Raw genomic sequence first — 23,404 nt, 5'->3', positions numbered from 1 at the left:
ATTAATTTTGAATTTTAGTTTTTGTCGTAAGAAGTATTAGCTCCGTTTTTTGCATGCTTACTCCTAGTCATTTGTTCTACGTACGGCGTCAATGAAAGACTCAAAATACCAAAACTTAAGCTGATCAAAGACTTGCTCATAATTCGAACATAAAATCTTGAAACACCCTCTGTACCTACAAAGACATTATTATTCCATAACTAAACTATAAACACATATATGCAAAATACATTGTACAATTTTACATACTACATTATATATAAATATATAAAGTTTATATAAATATAATATTAATATGTACTAATGTATATATAACTTAAATGTATTGAAATGTGGGTAAGCAATATTCTTTGTCCTAATTAAAGCATGAATTCTTAAGTAGAGGATTAAATTAAAGTGTTAAAGTCAATTTGTTTTTAAGGATAGCATACATATACATATACAAGAATAAAAAAAAGAGAAAAAAAAACAAATACCAAAATTTTCATATACTTAAATAATAAAGAATAAAATTAAAAAGAAATATGAAAAATAGAATGTAGAACTATAAAAATAAATTACGCGCATTTATATATTATACCTGGGTATGGTGCTTTCATTTTGATAAACGTGTACGAGTTAATACAAGTTGTTAAGAAAATAACATGAGTATGTGAAGTTCTTCTTATAGAATTAAGCCAAACGAGCTAAACTTCAAAATTTCTCAACGCAAAATTAACAACAGCACCAGTTGTAACAATTGAATTAGCTTTATAACTTATGATTATAATGCATCGCATTCCATGCAGAAATGAATCTATTATATCTATTATACAAATATTCCGAATAGAACACCTCCTAAGATCCATTGCCCTGTTAAATTTATCGTCCTAATAAATTCAAAAATCTTTTATAAATATTTACCATCCAAAATTTCTCCAATAGAGTGTAGAAGTGACCGAGAAACACTTTCTTCTTGCAATAAAAGCTCAACAGCCTGCCAGGCTTAATCAAGAATCCTTATCTGAATATTATCAGGAACACCTAAGTATTCTATTTCTTGTAATACTTGTAGTCTTATTTTGCTTTCGCCTGTAATTGCCAAATACTCTTCCTATATATTTGATCTCTACCTTTTTTTATATTATTCCACTGCGTATACTGATTGTACACAGATCTTGTAGCTTCCTTCTCCTATTATGAATCGAAGCCCTGTAATTTTAGTCGAATGCCCCATAATAGTTAAAAAGTTAAAAGAAATATTTGCGATCTTCTCTTTAAACCTTATTGTTAAGAAACAGGAAAATTTTCAATATTAAGTTTTTCAAATTCGAAATTTCAAATTTATCACAATTACTGATAAGTTCCAATTAAAATGTCCAATAATGTAGCAAAAGGGATTTAAGAAAATCTTATCACTCATAATTTTAAAAATTCACACTTATTATTGCCATATAATTTTACTGCAGATATACGCTACAGCGCTCTATGTCCCTTTAATTTCATATTAACTTGACTATAGTCTTCATGGGAATTGTTAAGCATATGTATATATGTATAGAGTACATTATACACATACAAGGCGTAATTTTATTTTGTTTTTAAGTTTTTTAAGTTCAACCTTATCAAAAAATTTCAGTTTTACTTTTCATTTTGATTTTATTATTTGTTTTTGTTTTTGATAGAAAATTTTTCTTAAGGAAAAATAATTTGAACTTTTTGAATTTTTGATTTATTTTTTATTTTTCTCTATATGTAGGTTAATTTGTATTAATATGTACATACATATGTTTGCGCATAGATCTATGAATATTTTTTAAATATTTTTTCTATAAAAAACAAAATAAATAGAAAAGTTTTCTTTTGTTTTTATATTTTTGACCTTTATAATTCTACAAATTTAGTAGGCTATACATAAAAAAATATTTTATGAAAACTTTCTGTCTCATACTAGCTACATATACGAGATATACGCAGGAAAAATTATCCTTGATATTATTTATTTTGAAATCAGATCAAAACAAATCAATTTTTATAATATGTACGTAAACCCAAAAGCATTCCAGTGAAGCCAATCATTTACAATTCAGCATAAATTAATAAAAATTTCTTACTGAGAAAATCTCATTGGAAAATTTAAATGAATTTTATACAGCTTCTTGGTATTTTTGAATATTGAAAATGTAAAAATTATTATGGTAATTTTAATCAATAAATCAAATTTAAATAATATATTCAATATATTAAAAGGATTATTAAAATAAATAACTATGTAGAGAATCTGTGGTATTATTCATGAAAAATATATTTTATTCTTTTAGTGGAGCTTTGGATCTGCAAAAATAGAAAACAAGTGGGCGTACTTCAAACAACGATATTTAATTTTAACAATTAAAACTAAAACTTGACAATATTGTAATGTTATATAAGGAAGCGAGAGGATGAAGGAAATAAATTAGATACGCAGAAAATTCTGTTTAGAAGAAGTAAGAATATTACATATTATATGAATGAGTATGCATAACATAAAAAGGGAAAAAATAAAAGGCAAACCAGCAGTACCATCAAAGCAGAATTTTAATGGACTGTAGCTAAAAAGTCTGCTTTTGTAAGGTGTGTCAAATGTCTAGTACACAGTATTGTCGAACGTAAGTTATGAAAATAAGCAAAATGAAGTTACCGTAAAACAGAGTAAGTATATAATTTAATACTGTTATTATAGCGATCATTATTTTAAGTTAGGTCAGGGGAGGGAAAATTCTCTGTCAGAAGGTTTCAAACAATAAATGTGAATATAGCTAACTGTCTTGTCCACGTATACTCGACTATACAGCGGTCTCAACAGAGATCGTTTATGGAACGGCCCATTCTTCTGTATTCGCTTGCCTAAAAATATACCTTAAGAACTTCTGCAGCACTGATATTCATCCGCACAAAAGATGCAAGATCACTTATTTATCCTTGCCTCCACTTATATTTTGCCACTTTAGATTTTGTTCCATTTGCCATTTATTCTTTTATGCATGTTTTACTTATAGAAATTGGAAAAAAATATTAAAAAATAATTGTTAAAGATTTTAATGCGAAATACAGTTGCTAATTTGTTTGGTTTTTAATTTTCTCAAAATTAATTTCACTTAATATATACGAATAATAATTTATTTCAGATTATTTTAATAAAGTCAACAACGTAATGTTATTCTAATGAGAGTTTTTAGATTAAATTTTTTTGTTCATATAAAATAATTCAAAAGTTTTGTGTTTTTCTTTCCTTTGGCTTTTTTGCTGAATTAGAAATTTTATTTAAAAATTTTTCATTATTAATTTTATACAATAAAAATTATATTCATAATATAAATTTACACATATTTTAATATTAAGAAACATACATAATGTATGTCTGTATAATATATAAATGCGCGTATAACCTCATTAAAGTATGGGGTCTAAGTGAAAGTGAAATTATGCTTGTTCGCGAAATTAAAATTGTTGTGTTGTTCTTGCTCATCGTTCGAAACAAAAATATTTCATTCAAAATTTAAACACAAACCTTGAACAGCCGGAAGCTATTATTTTTATTTTGTCGTTGTACCTATACTAAACGTATAAAATAACTGCGAAATTCGATTATTTTTTTCCCCCTATCTTTATTATTCTCTTTTATATACAATATTGTGCTCTAAGAGAAGTTTTGTGTCAAAAAAATTGTCAAATTTATTTTAAATTTTTAAATTTTGTCCGATTTTGTGAAAACTTTTGAAAATGTTGAAATGCGTTCTTTGATTGAACTAGAAGAGGTACAGCGTTTTTAACGGAACTTTTTAAAAACATCTGATAAATTAGAAACTTCGAGGTTACAATTTAAATTTTTACAGCATTACATACAATAAAGGATGTTATGTGATGGCACTAAATTTTGGATGTCGAGTTTTCGGCCAAACTTCTCCCTGATGGGAAAGCGTAAATAAACTATTTTTAAAAAAATGTCAGTTGGTCTGTTGGCCTGTCTGCAGACCAAATTTTACTAAACCGATTTTCACGAAAATTTATGTATACATAAATGAGTTTAGTGAGAGAATGAGGCGGTATTATTAACTTTTAGGATGTGTCAGAACTCTGGAGAGCTAGATCTTTACGAATGGCCGATTTTAAGCTTTTGTGTATAAGCGGATTATTTTGAAATTTTATATGTAAGCACCGCCTCAGAAAACAACGAGTCATACATTACTACCTTACATTTTGAGGAAATGAGGTGTCTAAAGAGTTATTTATTTTAATTTGAGCAATTTAATTTTTACTACTGGCCGAATTTACATTTTTGCACTTATAAAAATAAATGATCAACCAATTTTCTTGAAATTTAATTTTTAAATGTGGCTTGTTACAGAAATGGATCTATACATTTTTTGGAAAGATCAGAGCTCGGAAACCGAACTTGGAGTCGATTTTACATTTTTTACCATATCAGCCCAACAAATTGATGATTTTACCAATTCAGCCCGAAACTAGCTGGCGAACTTTTCAAGGAATTCGGATAGCATTAAGCGAAACTTTATTAAGAGCCAAATTTACATCTTTCTAGGTATGTATATGTATGTTAACTAGGGACTTATACTAGGGTTATCTTAAAATTAGAAAGAAAAGTTTATAAGGTATGAAAATGCCTTTTAAATTTTTTAGGCAACATTTTCGCTAAATTATACAGTAAACTTCAGTTCGGTTATGTGCTGATCACATCCGAATTTTGTTTATTTTTTCTTTTTAACTTTTCTTTATCTAACTCAATCATTTTCTAAATTTGATTTTTTTAGTAGGTGTATAAAAAACGACAACCCTTAGCATTTTCAATCTTAATTTTAACAAAAATGACCTTGAAATTTTTATTCTTAAAATTATACGATATTTTTTTTATTTTTTTTTTTTTTTAAGAAATTTTCATACAAATTAAGTAAAGTTTTTTATCCTTAAAAAGTCTATTAACTGTAAAAATATATAAGAAAAGAAAATTTCTTTTTCTATTCGATTTACTTGGAAAAAACACGTTCTATTTACGCTTTTTTTCTGAAAAAAAATCGTCAAAAACTAAGTTTCATTTACATTTGCTTAATGTTTAAGAGATTTAACTTTTATTTTGTTGTTGTTCAAGTTGAAGTTTTCCAAATGATTTTTCGCGTTCTTTCATTTCTTTTGTTATTGCTGTTCTTTTAATGTTTCTTAAAATTTCGTTTCTTTTCGGAGAATATCCTCTTTTTTATTTCATCTTGTTTTTTAAAACAAATTTCACTATGACACAATCATTGTTATTAGCGTTATTTTTTAGATTCTAAAACAAAATTCTAAGAATACCTATAACAAAAATAAAGTTGATTTCTAAAATGAACACCGTTATTCGATTATAATAAACTTAGTGCGAGCATACACAGATGAAAAACATAAAAAATTTAAAATTTTTATGATTTACAATTATTCATCAGCCACAAGAGTGAGAAGCTAAAGGCAAAAATAATTAAAAGTAATGAAATAATTTCGATTTTTTACAATATAGGATTACCTCCATACGGTAATTTTCGTTATCTAATTCTTAAGAATTAGAATTCTAAATAAATTACAGCGATCATTTCGACGGGAAATACAAAGAAAATATTAATAGAAAAATATCCATTACTAGTAGTTCTGAAAGAGAAGGATTCCGTCTGCAAACCCGAACGAAGCCACAGCGCTCTACTTACCCCAAACACCAGGTCACCCCTGCACACTCTGTTTCTTACAAGACAGTGTTCCATTTCATTTCCCCATATCCTGCAGTGACTAAAAGCCTATCAAAAGGTCACCGTGAACACGTCACAAAGTTCCTTCAGGACGTCCCTGTACTGCTTCACCACAACTTATCTGGCTGAGTAGGATCCTGGCAACATCCGAGTATCTAAATTATTGCACAAATTTTTCCATTCAATTGAATTTTGAAGTGTACAATTGGAAATCTGTACATAGAAACATCCTGTATGTATATATTTTTTTTTTCTTATGCTTGAAAATTTTATATAAGATCAAAACAAGCAACAAAACAATATTATAAAAGAATAAATTGTTAAATTTATTTTTAATATCAAATTACTATAGATTTTTTGGAATTGATAAGAAAAGCCTTTGTCTTCTTTATAGTTCAATTAAATCGGTATAAACAAAAGAAATAGTTGAAAAAATCAATGGAAAGATCTAGTAGACAAGGACGAAATTGAAAATATTAGCATAAAAGGATAATTTTTATATTGCTTTACTCTTTCAAGAATACCAACTTAATTAATACATATGAGATCATTTTACTCATATGAAACTAATAAAATTTGCTTATCTAAATAATTTTTATCTTGTTAAAGAAAAGCACACAAGGGGTAATAGACTCAAGAGAAAGTTGTTCAAACTGTTCTTATTATATTTACATTATCACGATGGTATTATTAACCTTAATATTATGTTTAAGAACCTAATAATATTATGTTCTTGTTATTTTTTGGTAATTATCATTATTAATTAATTTTATCGAAATTGTAATACAAATTTTATATCTACTCACAAAATTATTGATACATTCCAATGAAATTGGAAAAGAAAAATGTTTTTCATTTATTTCACTTTGACACTCTGTTTGTCCGAAGCACAGTCTGTCCGTGGGTCTGCCCACAAAATTGTTATTTGCTATACCATTTGTAAGATATAGAGTGAAGTTTTATTCGGCGCAAATGAATCTTGCTAATAAATTTATTCTTTTAGGTGAAATGGTGTGCCTTCATCTTTAATGCTCAAAATCCTGTCCCTAATGTTCTCGAACAAAAAAGATTAGTCATTGAGAATCCAAATACTATGAATTCGTGAATTCGTACAGGTATAACGAGATCCAAACCATATCATGAAATTTTCTTCACGTAAGGATAGCATGCTCCATGGAGAATTCATTTATCTCTTTCGGATACTGTAGACTTATTGAAATCTGAAAATTTTGTGTAATCTAATTTAAAAATTTTTAATTCAATTTCTTTAAAGTAAATAACAAATTTGTTAGAAAATAATTTCAATAATTTCAAACTTACCCCTAAATTATGCTAACAATAATACATTTAATAACGTTTTAGTGGGCACTGTCTTAAACATTAAACTGTCAGTCTCTTAATCCAATGAATTAGAAATATTTTCAAAAAATTTCCGCAAAAATATTTCCCTAATAATTCAACATTTTCATTCAACATTTTCATCTCATATTTGTCATCTTATCATTATAAATTTTCATTTTGTTTACAAAAGATGGGAATACGAGTAATCGTATCTTTTGTACAGTACATCAAAAATTACAGTTCCTTAAAATTCTATATTTGAATTCAAAAATTCTTTTGATTTTCTATACATGCGAAATCTAACTGTAAATCATTTTCTTTTATTTCTGAAAAATTTCAAAATGTGCAAAAACAAAAATAAAATTTCCCCTTTAATTTCATAGCATCTATTTCCTTATATCTTCTATACTTCATGATTATCTTATCCATCCAAAATCTAAATTTCAATATTGCTATATACAAAAAAATAATATAAAGTAAAAGAGGAATAATTCTGGTGTAAATGTAAAAAACAAAAACGGAAAAAATAATAAAAATGAAGTTAGATCAATAGTTGGCAAAGTAGCACTTTTCCCTCAAACATTTGAAAATACAGGTCATTATTTAAATTACTTTCATTCACATACCAAAACATTGATAAGAAAAAAAATTTAAAGCGGCGTTATCACAATGTTCGCATGGCATTTACCATGACATACTTTCTGCATTTACAAAAATATGGAAAAGCTTACGGTTTCGGAAATTCGGAGATACAAGAAGTCGTTTCACGACTTGTGGGGGAAATGTGTAAAAATTTTCCTATACCGAAGTACATTTCTAATAAAGATCTATACTTGCATGTAAAATTCAGATTTCAGTTGTCGCTCTTAAAGGATGTGTAGAAGTTTTGTAAACGGATCCATGAACGGACCACGTAAAATTAATAATCACTTTTTCTTAATTTTTTTCATTTTTTGAAAAGTACTAAAAATTGAATGATTTTGTAAGAAATCAAACAATTCTTTTTATACTTTCATCACGAATACCTTTTCAATGATTTCCTAGGAAATTTCATTACACTTGAATTAATTTTGCTGTGTACATATACATACACATTGACATAGAAATGCCCACATATGTGAATGTATATAAAAATGATTTCCTTCTTTTGTTATCACATTTTCTAAAGAAATTTTTTAATTATTTACATATCAGTAATTTTATCCGAGCAATCAAATATTTTGTTTCTTTGTCATTATATTTTGAATCATACATATATACACTTACTCATCGAACGTGTTGCGTTCGTTTAAATTATATATCAAACATAATTTTTTTACAACATGACATTGTTATTTAAAAATAAAAATTACTTTTATTTTTGTATTTCAAAACGAATACATATAATATAATTCAATACATATGTATGTACATATTTTCAAGTTTAAAATTTTAACAATAACAAAAATATTAACATTTTCACACATGAGATAATCCTTGTGTTGTGTGGTGAAAAATTCAAAATATTGGATCCTTATTAAAAATTTAAAGTGATTGATTTAATGTTTGCAATTAATAGGTTGAATTCGGAAAAATCAGTGAAATTTGGAAATTTTCAATTAATTACAAAACGATATATCGCAACGAAATTATTGATATATGTATATAGCAATTACATGACAGCAGCAGCAGCAATGTAGATTTTTATTATCGACCTCATTATTGTTGATTATTTCGACTCGATCGATCATTATTAATTTGAAAGTTTTAATTTCGCATTTTAATAATGTGAAAACATGAACTTTCTATAAATTACTGAATAAAATGAGCAATTAAAAAATTTGTTTTATATTAGCAGTAATCATACATATACATACGTAACTTACATACATGAATATTAAAAATTAGTAATTTTATTCTATGAATAGAGAACAACTTAAATGTACTTACAATTATTCGACTGTTTCATCTATACGTAATTAATGTACCTAAGCTTGTGGAAAACAGCAGTGTCAATTTGAAGAAAAACATAAAACCATTAACATCTCAGTCTTGTGCGAGAAATCGCTTTGCATTTAACACCAGGTGCTTTACTATTTTGTCGTCTTTTAAAAAAAAACCAGCTGATTTGAATATGCAAAGATTGAAGCCTCTATTGCAGTTTACTAGCTATACTTAAATTTAATATACCTAATTAAATTTTTTAAGTCACCGTCAAAAATTAAGCATTTACAAATATACAGGAGATACCCAAGGATTTCATTCGTAATACCACATATACATACAATGTGTATACGTCAATAATTACAATGAATCAATTTGATTATTTAAAATGAAAGAAAAAATTTCTAACCTACTTAGTGAATCACTGCGAATTTATATTGCGAAAATAATCTGTTTTTTATATTTTTCTTTTTTTTGTTTTTTTTTTCTTTAATAAATTTCAAATACATTTAAATCAAATTTATATTGCAAATATATTAAAGAAAATATTTCAATTGATGAAGGATAATATCGAAATATTTATGATTGTTATAAATTCATCGTTAAATTTGCAAAAGTTATGATGTCAAAAATTTTATGTTTGAAACAAAGGAAAAAAAAATTAATTTCCTCTCTTTCTTTTCCACGAAACTGAAAAAAAAAAACAAATTGTCAATATTTTTTTTTATTTTTATTTATTTATTTCCGCTTTATTATTCTATTTTTTTGTCTTCTGTTTTATTTTACTTATTATTTTTTTTTTCAATATTCAAAAGTTAATAAATTCTAAAGAACACAAAAACAAAAATCAACGAAAAACGAGCAAAAATAGAGTTGATTATGTCAACTCTACGATATCCGTACGAACTTGCTATCTTGTTTGCGAAGAAATATGCCACAGACGACTATGACTTTAATTACGTTGGTTTTTCTTTACAAGAAATAAAATAAATTACCTAATACCTACGTGGTGTTGAACCTTTATATGGCAGTATTCGACCATTCAATAATAGTTGTCAAAATTATTACATGGGAATATTAGTTTTTAATATTATCATATTAATTTAAAATATTAGTTTTTAATATTATCATATTAATTTAGAATATTAGTAGTTAATATTATCATATTAATTTTAAGTAGTTTCTAAAAAAAAACCAAATAACTATTGAAGTTGTATGGCAGGCATCACAAAGATTTAAGAAAATTCAACAATTTTTATTACAAATAACAGCCCGAGTAATACATTTGTTTGTGTGAAATTTCGATATTTATAGATTCAATAGCTTATGAGAAAATGCCAAATAACTTTCGAGTGTTGTAGGGCAACTATCCAAACCCTGCCTCGATCATATCTAACCTGAGTAAAATTCCGGCATTTATTATGCTATTTGCTATGGCATTTACTATTATAAATCGTTTTTCAAATTTTGACGAGTTTAGCTCAATTTAATTTTGAATTATCGGTGGGACGGACGAAGACAAATGGTTAAATCGACTCAGAAATCGACGCTGATCAAAAACATACACTTATGTCTATATCACCGATCATTATCTCTTAGAAATACAAACTGTAGGGCAAATTTATAATATCCTTCAAAAATACGTTCGGATATAAATACGACGAGTATAAACAAGAAATTCTTAATAAAAGAGAAAATCAAAACAAATGAAGTATAACGGAATATTAATGAGCTAATCGAACGTAACAATAACCAGAAATTTTCATATTATACACAGAATAGAAAAGAAAATAAGAAGGTTATTTGAAATTTTTACTAACTTAATCATAAAATATTATTGTTTCAAAATTATTAGAAAATAATCATTTTTTTTTTCAACAAAATAGTAAAATTAAATTAAATTTATATTATTACAAGTTTTAATGGATTCTACAATAGATTTATGAAAATTATATTGTTATATTTTTTATGAAAAACAAAGTCATATTATATTAATTTCACAAGATCAAATTAAATTACGGGCTGTATACCATAATTTCAGTCATATTTTTATTATACATGTATAGATTAAAATTAAAAGCAAAGAAATCCACTTCGCCATGAAGTTTCCGACAAAATGGCATATTCAAATTAGTTGTAACGCATCTTCTTCTACACTATAAATGAGATGAAAGTGTCTGTACTCCATAAGATATCCGTGAGAATTAATACCCAATTCCTGTGTAATTTCAAAAGCTTCTTGTTTTAATGTAAAATAATCTCCTTAGTATATGGAAACCCTGCAGCATTCTTTCAGTTTTCCATTGCTATATAAATATTTATAATAATTTTCGAGTAAATAAACCAATGTTTCATAATAATTTAAAGAAATTAATTGATTAAATCCACAAATTGATTTCAATGAGTACTTCAAACTAAAATAAAAATAACATAAATTCAAATTCCAATTAAAAATTAATTACTGCACTCAAACAACACATTTCATGTCAACAACTCATTTCTATACACACATACATATGTATATCTCGTACCCTTAAATAATGCATTTTTATTTTGAAAAAATTATACAGTGTATAAGAATAATATTTTTGGTATTTAATGTTTCTTTGATCTACAATATGTTTTTTTAATTAATATTTCAAAAACACAATGATTGTATTTATTTTTGTACCTTAAGGAATAAAATTAAGAAAAAAACAAATAAAAACGTTTTAGTCGGTATAAACCAATTGAGTTATACCCTGTATCTTTCATTGTTGTATAGCAATTACTCGAACCTGTGAAACCATTTTATAGGAACTTCACGGATATGTCTGAACTATCCTGCTCGAATACGAATGTTCAATTGTATGAATTTGACTTTTGTTTTTCCAAGTATTTAAAATTTGCTTTTGGAGTTGTATGGCAGCCACCCGAACCCGTTGTCCAAATTAGTCTATTTACAATTGGGTCCATCCTTGGCACAGAACCAGCAACTTGCGACAGTTTGGGTTTATTCGTCTTTGAGTTATCATACGATAGGACGGTCGGAAGGACGGACAGACATGTCTAAATTAACTCAAAATTTTACGATGAGCAAGAATATGTCCATTCCGCAGATGACTCTTTCAAGTGGTTACAAACTCCATACCAAATACAATATACCCTTCATGAAGATGCAGGGTATAAAAATAATATTCTCAAACAGTAAAAGAAACGAAACTCTTTCCTATAGGCAAATTAAATACATACATATACAGAAAAACATTTCATGCACATACATATACATTGAGTTTTCTCTAATAAACTTCTGCCCTCTAACATTTAGATAAGTCACCTTTGCGTGTTCAGTACCATACGTACATATACATATATATAAAGTCTTAAAGAAAGAATTCGGAAACTTAAAATATTTAGATAATAATATAAAAGAATAAAAAAACAAAGAAATTTATTACAAAATATTACAAACATTTACCTATATTTAATTTCTTAAGAAGACAATATTAATGCGTAACTATTAAATTTCAGTATTTTTCTCTTAATACACGCAAAACTAAATAATTGATTACTATAATTTTTCTTACGTACATATACACACGTATCTTACTAATTATAAAGAGAGAAATGAATGTAGATTATAGACTCAAGGTTTTCTGTTTTTAAAAGATAATTTTGACAAGATTAAATGGCACATAGGTAAGTAAAATTTTTATTTGACTTTTAAATAATGTTTATCAATTATATAATAAAAAGTTTGTAATTTATTTATAAATTTTTATGATTTTCAGAAAAAAAAAACCCGGATCTTCTGAAAATGTTACATTATAATTTTTTAGTTTTTGGAGATTCTAGACAGCAAATTGGAGAGTTGATGCAGCGTGACCTAAAAAATATCTGTTGAGCAATTGCTATATCTACTTAATTCTGGAGAAATCATATAATTCCATAAGATGTCGGTATACGAATCCATGCAAGCCTGAATCTTTATGACCATAAATTTTGGTTACATCAGTTGCCACCGTATATATTTTACACATAATTAACATAATTAAGCGGTGTTCTGAAATTCAGAATTTGTGGAAATAACGATGAAAGTGAAATTTAGCTTTCTAAAATCCAAATATGGAATAATTGAATATATTTAAAATGAAATTATCTGTTCTAAAAAACACGAAAAACGTGAAAAGTATACATCTTCGATTCATTTAATTTTTGAGCAGTTATTTTTCATTTAATTTTTGAGTGTTAATCATTAATTAATCGCATCTAATGAATATTTCTGTTCTAGGTACGTCATAAGAATAAAAAGCAAAAAAGTATTCTGTTTCAAGCCATGAAAGGGTTTGCCTCTAATGAAGGAAGTATAACTAATAGTAACCCATCTAGTGAAGGAAGTATAAATTTACATTGATTCAACAACCAATAAATTAAATTTTTCGTATGTAATAAACCCATCATACTGAATGCTAGATTGATACTGAAGCTAATATATGATGTCAACTTTACCCACATATACATATTTTTGGAAAATGGAAAATTGTATTCAACGATAATTAATCAATCTACAAACAAACTATGTGTTTCTGGTGATTTTATTGATGTGGTCCGGTTCTCAGAATAATTCAGATTATTTAAATTTTTTATGCAATACATAAATACAGATTTACATATAAAACCCGGGGCTATAAGGGCTCAAAATACATCCACAAGAACGAAAAATATTGTTATACACCAACGGAAGAGCAGAAATATAAAGTGGAAATTTATATCAAAAATAACAGAAAAAACAAGAAATATAAATGCAAATAACATACAATATATATACAGGGTGTCCGGGACTCAATGGTATTCCCGAAGCAGGGTGATAGAATACATGTAGACGAACAAAAAACACCTAGTGACATTTTCCTTTTTGGGCCCTTGTTCTCGAGTTATGGGGCCTCAAAGTTGGAACATCCAAAAACCGGCTTATTTTCACATTTTTATTTATAACTCGGAAAATGTGACAGGTAAATCCAATCTTGTACACTCGTTTTAAAGCTAATGAAATACTCATTCTAACAGTTTACCAGCGGTTGCAAATACTTTTTTAGTTTCAGAGATATTTAAGTGCAAAGTCAAAATTTGTTAAAAATTTTTTTTTTAAATTTTCGTTTAACCGTCATTTACTCATAATTCCTCGTTATCAACCTATAATTTTTTTTACAGGAAGACGAGCCCTATATTCTGACCTTCATTTTGATATGACATAATGTGGGAAAAATTTTAGAAATAACATGTCTATCAGGCGAAAACTGAGGCCAAAACCTTAGAAAATTAACTAAAACAACGTATTTTTCAAACAAAAACAAATTTTTTTAATCTTTATTGCGCAGTATATGCATTATTAACATGCACTTTTTTTTTTCAAAACGAAAGACATTTGCATTACCTTTTTTTCTCCACAAAATATTTCCAAAAGTTTCAGGAATATCGTGTCTACCGGGATCAAATTTATAAAAAAATTAGTTATAATCGATAAATTAGTTATAATCCAAGAAATATTCACCCTTTAACCTTCTTTGTGTTTTGTTATTATTCGAAAAATGTAATTAGTAATCTTCACCTGTAGGTAATATAGAAAATTTTAATTTTCTTATTACTTACAAGAGTGTTTTTTATTAGGAAAGCCAAATTAAAGTGATCAAAATTAACTAAAATGCTATTTATACAAATTTTTCTATTTCATACCCTTAATAATAGTTTAAATAATATGAATCAAAATTAAAAGTACTTTTTTTTAGGTGAAGTTCATTAGTGTTTTAAATCTTGATGCAACAGAAATTTTGCAATTTTTTTGATACTTAAGTTGATTTAAATAAAAGCGAAAAGTGGTTGGAGCAATAGGGTCCAATGTAGTTATGATAAAAAGTATTTAATTTTTTTTTCTGATTAAGAATACTAAAATACTTACTAACTCTACTTTCATGTGAATAAGAATATTAAAAGTACCAATTAAAAGTATTAGTAAAAGTATTATTATAAGGATATATGGATATAAAAAAAAAGAAGTTTACTTACAAAAAAACGTTCTTGTAAATAATATGAAAATTAAAATTTTCCACATTAACTATACCTGAAGATCAACAATTGGATTTTTAGAATATGTAATATCAAAATACGCAGATGATCAGAGGGTGAACATTACTTGGATTATAACTAATTTATCGATTATAACTAATTTTTTTATAAATTTGATCCTCGTAGACACGATATTCCTGAAACTTTTGGAAATATTTTGTGGAGAAAAAAAGGTAATGCAAATGTCTTTCGTTTTGGAAAAGAAAAAGTACAAGTTAATAATGCATAATACTGCGTAATAAAGATTAAAAAAATTTGTTTTTGTTTGAAAAATACGTTGTTTTAGTTAATTTTCTAAGGTTTTGGCCTCAGTTTTCGCCTGATAGACATGTTATTTCTAAAATTTTTCCCACATTATGTCATATCAAAATGAAGGTCAGAATATAGGGCTCGTCTTCCTGTAAAAAAAATTATAGGTTGATAACGAGGAATTATGAGTAAATGACGGTTAAACGAAAATTTAAAAAAAAAATTTTTAACAAATTTTGACTTTGCACTTAAATATCTCTGAAACTAAAAAAGTATTTGCAACCGCTGGTAAACCGTTAGAATGAGTATTTCATTAGCTTTAAAACGAGTGTACAAGATTGGATTTACCTGTCACATTTCCCGAGTTATAAATAAAAATGTGAAAATAAGCCGGTTTTTGGATGTTCCAACTTTGAGGCCCCATAACTCGAGAACAAGGGCCCAAAAAGGAAAATGTCACTAGGTGTTTTTTGTTCGTCTGCATGTATTCTATCACCCTGCTTCGGGAATACCATTGAGTCCCGGACACCCTGTATACACAAACAAATAGGTGAGGTCGTATTAGGCGCAGAAAACGAGGATATCGAATGAGACTGAGGAAAAAATATAGGTCTAGCGTGAGCTCTGCAGACAACTCCAACAAAATGACAACCCAGAAACAAGAATACTACACTATAAGAATTTCTAGCAAAAAGGGATGAGAGAAGAATCCACAACAAAATAGACAAAAATGCACAAACGACAGCTGATCTGAACAACACGTTACGGAGGCCATATAATACGATAATCAGGCGGGTATTAGATTGGAATCCACAAGGAAGGTGAGTAGACCCCGTCAGATATAGCGAATAACCATACTTAAGAAGGCCTAATCCAATAGAAAATATTAGTCAGAAATAAAGTGGCTAGCCCAAAACACAGTGCTACTCAAAGGATTTGTTGAAGCCTTGCGTTCCCACTCGGAAAGCTCAACATTATTTTCCTATACATTTTATACATACATATTACAGATATTGTGTTATAATAATTTTCTTTAAAACTTCATTTTCTTTAAAAACATTTTATGCAGAAATTACTTCATATACGCAAGCATCATTAATATGTGATAATATAATTGCCATAGTACCAATATACTTGCATAATTCCATAATTTATAAATATTTTCACATATAAAAGAAACTAATTCTCAAAAATTTTCTTCTTTCCAAAATAACATAATCTTATATAATCTATTACATACCATTTTTGGGTGAAAACAAATTCTTAATATTATAAATATGAATTTTTTTTTAAATCAAAATAACTCATCTTTTCTTCTAACATATTATCCTTACAAATTATATTCCTTAAAACTTTTATATCTTTATCTTAACAATATCGTTCTGTAACGTAGTATCGAAGATTCATATTATATGATTTAATGTATAAATATATTTATTAACAACATATTTTAGATATTCCTATATAGGTATATAAGTGGGTACCACTAAATTAATTCTTTAGGCAAACAAAAAATTTCTCTGGTTACCGGGTCATAATCTAATGAATACATTTTTACTATCATAAAAATAACATTGTTTCAAATTAACAGCATTCAAAAATGAAGCCACACACACACACAGCAACTGACAAAAAAAAAGAAACAAGAAATAATATTAACAAAACTTAAGGAAAATTCAATTAAGAAGATTTATTATTAAGGATTTACGCGACTTAAGCAATTCCCATATTATAGAAACATATTATTATTATCATTCACAATTTGCATGTGTGTATGTATATGATAGATATGTGCAACCTATGAGCTAATGGTCAGATCCATTCCACATGATTATTTTTATGTTACTCGTGAAAACTTTTCAGAACAATAGTGGATTAGTCAGGCTAGTTTACGTACTCAAGGGTTATGAAAGGTGAGAATACTTGCAGGTTCTTTAGGGAAATGGCGACGACTTCGATAAACCTTCTCAAAGAGTGCTCTTTTTCTGCTAACCAACTGAATAGTTAGGTTAGCAGAAAGAGAGCTGCGAGAAAATTCGTTCCCCACAAGGTACTTGAATTTGTCAGAAGGATAGGTCTCGAGGTGATGTTTTAGGTGTGACAGCTAAAAGGGGGAGTAGAATAGTGCTCTCTAGTTGTATATACTTATCGCTATAACTGATAATAAAATTCGATTTCATTTGGTGCTTACTATTTTGAGCTGTCATTTTATGTAATCTGCGAATGTAATCTGGCCCACAATCCTGTAAAAGTTGTTCTTGCCTGGTTTATATTGCACATATAATAAACGATATAATTACATAAGAATATCTACATATATATTATGAGAAATAAGAGTTATCACCAAGAATAAATAAGTGATGTATAAAAACAAAAAAAGAAAAATTTTAGGAATTAACAGATTTCATTTTCATAGAATTTCATAGAAGAAAAACAAAAAAAAAAATTATTAGTCCTGACTATTAATTATAAATAGAATGAAATTACTATCCTACATACCTCTAATATCTAATATTATTTAATAAATTTATATTGGTGTAAAAGCATGTGTGTCTGTTCTCTACGAACATTTTTATTTCTATTCCAAGTCTTTTGTCTTCATCATTTCATTTTAGATTATCTTTAACACCTTAACATTCCAGGTGAAAATCTAAGAAATTTTTTTGATGTTAATAGTGTATCCTTTTCTTTATATTTTTATTTCTTTTATTTTTATTATTACTATTATTATTAAATACATATAATAATATTACTAATTAATTTAAATAGACCAAAAGATCAGAATAAGGATTAAATAGATTTTTATTTTTACACGTTTTTAATATATGATTGTGTATATTATCATGAAGTTTAGTAAAATTTCTTTAAAAAATATAAAGTAAATTGTAATAAAAATATTAATTAACAAGGGATCAACGGATGCATTTTTGAAAAGTTGTTCTACTTCTCCAATTTTGAAAACGGAACTGAAAATTTTAAAATTTTACAAAGTTAATTGAATTTATTAATTGAATTGGCATTTATTAATTGAATTTATTAAATGAATTATTAATTGAATTGGCATTTTTAAAAGTCTATACACTAAATTGAATTAAGTTAGATTTATGTAGCCTCCTTCAGTGCAAGATTAGATAGGTAGACCAATGGAACACCAATAGATTTCTATAACAATTTAAAATTCAATTGAAATCTTTTACATTTGTAATCCGTAAATCCAAAGTCCGAACGAAATAATAAGCCCATAATAGCATTTGCCCTTTCTGTTCGTAAATTTCATACTGTACCATCTTAATTGCGGCAGCTTCTATAGAAATGGTTTTTGCGACACAACCCGTACTCCAGAAATATTTACCAATTTTAAATTATCACATTTTAATTCCTAATTCCCTATTACTTTACCATATATTTTTCGTATACATACCATTGCATACATTTAGGGGAAGACAATATACATATACAAATGTTTACTTGTCAAAAATAAATCTTTTTACATTAAAAGTATCACTTTTAAATAACCATTTATATTATCCGCTATATAGCTATTGAGGTTTGAAAAAAATAAATGTAAAATATTTCCATTTTATATTTATTACAAAATATAAAAGTCACATATACTGTTAACGACTCTATTAAATGGGTTGCTTACCTGTTTTATTTTTGGTTTTTTATTAAAATTTTTAAATAAAAAATTATGTAGGTTCACATTTTTTTTTTTGTTTAATGAATATGGAATTTTTAAATAAAATCTTGTTTTATATGAATGTAAATTATAAACGTACCTATACATTTATATTATATGTGCCTCAAATTTTACTGCTCTTGTGATAATATACAAAATACTGATGGTATACCTATTAAAATATTATTTAAAAAAAAACCAGCCAAAATTTATAACCTTTGAAAATTTTTAGGTATTGGAAAAATATTTAGAGTTGATGCCGAGAGAGAGAAAGAGTTAAGTTTTAACACTTGCAGTCTCATAACGATCCTACTGGGGTGAAGCAACCATGATACAGTTTTATTTGAAGTATTGGCACCACTATTATTATTACAACACAATTGGAAATCTATCATACGTATACATACACATATAAAACATTCTTAAACTCAAAATCAACATACCTTACCACCAGATAGGGTATGAGAATTCCCACCAGTCTCTTGCTTAATTAATATTATGTATTATATTAGTATTACTGTTATGTCTTATAATAATTTATTATATTGAAATCAGCAACGACATCTTATTTTTTTCAAAATTTTAAAAATAAAAGCCCCTACTTCATGGTAGCTCATACTTATTAACTTGTTATACGTTTTAAACTTATATACGTTCATATACACTTTGACCATTGACTCTTAATCGATACTGTTATTCAGAAATCTGAAATTCAATTGCACCCAGGGCATTAAAATCGCGTATTTAATCAATAAACCATAAAATGAAAGCAATAATACCTATATTTCTAATACAACTGCGAAAAGTTGTAAAATGTTCAGTGTATAACAGTTAATACTAAAATTTTATTATAAAATCAATGTAAATATAAGTCTAAACTCGAAAACTGAATATTTTTTTTTTGTTTTTTTTTTGTAAATTACCAAAAAATTGTCAAACAAAATTTTATGTATATTTATTCCTTCACCACACATATATATATATATATATATATATATATACACACGTGTTATCATACTTACTTAATATGTGTATTAATAAATACTGTTAAAAAAAAGGATATTCTCATCATAAATGAGGGTATGAAGGATTAAATAGCGAAAATACAAAAATTTTTTTGTGATGACTTGAAATTTATAAAAAAAAATTTATTCTTCTCCACATAATTTTTATGTTCAATATTAAAAGGAAACACAATATTTTTTATGCATTGTAAAAAAACAAAACGGGAGACCATTTTAATGGCGGCGCTTTTTTTTTCAATCAAAAATGGATTTTCCATTTCGTATGCGAACATTTAATATAGCTATACGTTTCAGCTATAGTTTCATTTTACATTTACCGTACCCGTACCAACATAAGTTCGAAGGGTATCATAAATTTGCCTTACCGTTTGTAACGCTAAGAAATAATGGTCGGAGATATAGACGTAAAATTGTTTTAATCAGTGTCGAATTTTGAGTCAGTTTAACCACATTTGTCCTCCTGTCCGTCCGTCCCAACGATATCTCAAAAACTACTTAAGCTAAGTTAACAAATGATTTATTAATAGTAGATTTCGGAACCATATTTAAATTCGATGTGAACGAGACAATGATTCGGATAACTACCCTTTGATTTCAAAATTTATTTGGCTATATCTACTAAAATAAAACCAAAGTAATTAAAGTTCTAACCTGTGCCACAGTCAGTTGTGGTATATTTGTTCGCCTATACAATAAGAAGTTCTTAGGGATATCACAGAGTCGACATGATCAATTCTATTTTTTCTCGGTATTTTTTATTTTTACGAATATTAAACACATAATGTAAGTTTAATAGATAAATATATATGTGTGTGTATTAGTGATTTATCTTATATGCCTAATAAAAAATTAAATTAACCAAAAACGGAGATTATCTATTTACGATATATGTATGTACATAAAAAGGATATCAATTTTATTATGAAGGACATTTTTTTATTTTTATTAAAAAAAAGAAGAAAATTATATTATTTAAGTTGTCAAAAAATTCATAAATTTGCTTATTTGTTTTACTTGTTTGTATGTACTTGTTTAATTTGTTATTATTTGTTCAAACCAGATTTAGCCCTCCCAATGATTTTTGGTTCTCAAAATTTTGCTTCACAATAAATTACGTACATTAATATTAAAAATATTAGAAAATTAATTAAAAAACATGGGAAAAATTAATTTTTGAGTAAATGAACCAAAAAATTTGTAACTCATTCCTAGTTATTATTATGTTTGGAATTCCTTTTAAAGATCAAATAATGCCTAAACTATCGAAAAAATATATTGTCAAGAAATTCTTTTTCGGATCATTAAAAAACTACAACTCTACAATGAGACGACTTAAAAAATACACCAAAATTAATAATTAATTATTTTATTTTTATTTTAAGATTCAAAACTGAAGTTGTAAACTGCGAACCCTGGATAACTGAACTGCAGAAACATCATAATGAATTTGAGCCGTAAAACTCTTAAAAATTTTAACACTAATCGTTTTTATGAAATAGGTAAGATGTTGTAAATTAAGCAAATTGGCTTAGTAATTGTGCCAAATGCAACATGATCAAATTTAATTGAAATTATTTTAAATCTTGTAGAAATTCTCTCCTGATCAAAAACATCAATTATTATGCAAATTAATGTTGCACGAAAGATCCAAAATAATCATAATTTAGACGCACAAAATGTGGCTACCTCGACTGCCTAGGAAAATCATCATCATTTGATAAGAAAGGAAATGGAAGTGGCTTAGAACAAGCAAAGGTTAGAGTTTATTAGTATAATCAACGACACAAAAATTTTTTGGATTAAGTTTTGCGGAAAAATAAATAATATATTCATAGAAAGCCATCCTTCCTAAAACACTAAAATCAATATAACTATAAAGTTAGTATTAACGGCACACAACATCCTATATTCATCGGCACATTCATGTACTATCATAATTTGTGATCTGAAAATATTAAAACAAAAAGCAACATGTTTTTATGTTTGTTATATAATAATTATTTATTAATGTGTATGTAATGCAATTTTAGTTGTACAAAATTGAAATAAGATACATAATATACACCTTAGAGCTCTAACAGACATCCAAATACTAGTTTTGCATGCAACTGTATGATCGCATGCAACTAAGTAATTAAACAACTTTTAATTTTTAACAAACTGATTGCAATTAAATAATATCAAATGATTTAGTTTAAGTGTGAGCACAATTAATTTGTTATCAAACTGTAATTGCAAGACTATAAAAATGTCCACTGTCAGAACCATTAAAAAACTAAAAAACAAATTAACATTTATTAACTGTATATGGTAAAAATTCTTTTAAATATTCATAATCTTTTGGACATGTTTTAAAATCACATTTAACATTCTTTGAAATTTTATTTTTTGTTGTTGAAGGAGGACATTGAAAAGCATCAGTAAATTCTTTCATATGTTGAAATACACGAGATTCATAAACATCATATTCCTTCTTTGATTCCTTACAAAAATCCTGTGTTATTGATATAAAAAATAATTTTCTAATATCGATTAATTCATTTGCAATTTCAATTTCATTTTTTAATAAATCTTTTGTATTATAATCATTTAATATTTTTTTAATTATTGTATATGTATTTACATATGTTTTATGTGGTATAAAATTAAAAGAATGAATCCAATTAAATTTATTTAAACAAATATGATATTCATCATTAAATTGATTATTATAATATTGATAATTTTGAAAATATTCATATAATAATTTAAAATTTAATACATTATAATAATATAAATATGGTTTATTTTTACTATATAATTCAATATAATCATTTCTATAATTACCCATTATTGAATTTAATATTGATAAATTATTACCACCAGATTTATAATCAATTACAATTTTTTCAATATTTTGTTCAATTAACATTAAAATTTTATAATATTTTCCATTTTCATTATAGTTTTCTAAAATTTCATCAAATTCATTATTATATAATAAAAATTTATAATTTTCTAAAATAAATTGAATTCTTTTAAATTTTTCAAAATTATAAATATCAGAAGTGCTTGGTATTTGTTTCATTGTTTCATTTAAAGAATTTTCATAATCATTTAAAAATTTTAAATATCTTTCAATTGTACGATTACTAGAAAATAAATCTTTATCCCATATTTTCTTTAATAAAATATATTTAGCTAATTTTTTAAACATTCTACATTCAATATCATTACTAAATACAGCAATATATTTAAAAATTTCAACATTTATTAATGTTTCAATATCAGTTGTATCAACTAAATTAATTAAATTTTTAAAGCAATTCATACCAATAATTTGAAATTTATATTGATCA

The 23,404-nt window shown here is 26.3% G+C and overlaps 1 long non-coding RNA gene across 1 annotated transcript; it reads left to right on the top strand.

Annotated features, from left to right (window-relative positions):
* Positions 1 to 15,901: 15,901 nt before the first annotated feature.
* LOC129616217 (uncharacterized) lies at positions 15,902 to 22,858 on the top strand. Its single transcript, XR_008697521.1, has 3 exons — positions 15,902 to 16,183; positions 21,449 to 21,565; positions 21,656 to 22,858. It is a non-coding gene; the product is annotated as an uncharacterized LOC129616217 (long non-coding RNA).
* The last annotated feature ends 546 nt before the right edge of the window (positions 22,859 to 23,404 follow it).

The sequence above is a fragment of the Condylostylus longicornis genome, unplaced genomic scaffold, assembly GCF_029603195.1.
Source record: "Condylostylus longicornis isolate FDR11 unplaced genomic scaffold, ASM2960319v2 ptg000005l, whole genome shotgun sequence".
In the NCBI taxonomy this organism is placed as follows: Eukaryota; Metazoa; Arthropoda; class Insecta; order Diptera; family Dolichopodidae; genus Condylostylus; species Condylostylus longicornis.
Note: the sequence above shows the minus strand (reverse complement) of the source record. Positions and strands in the feature narration are given on the sequence as shown.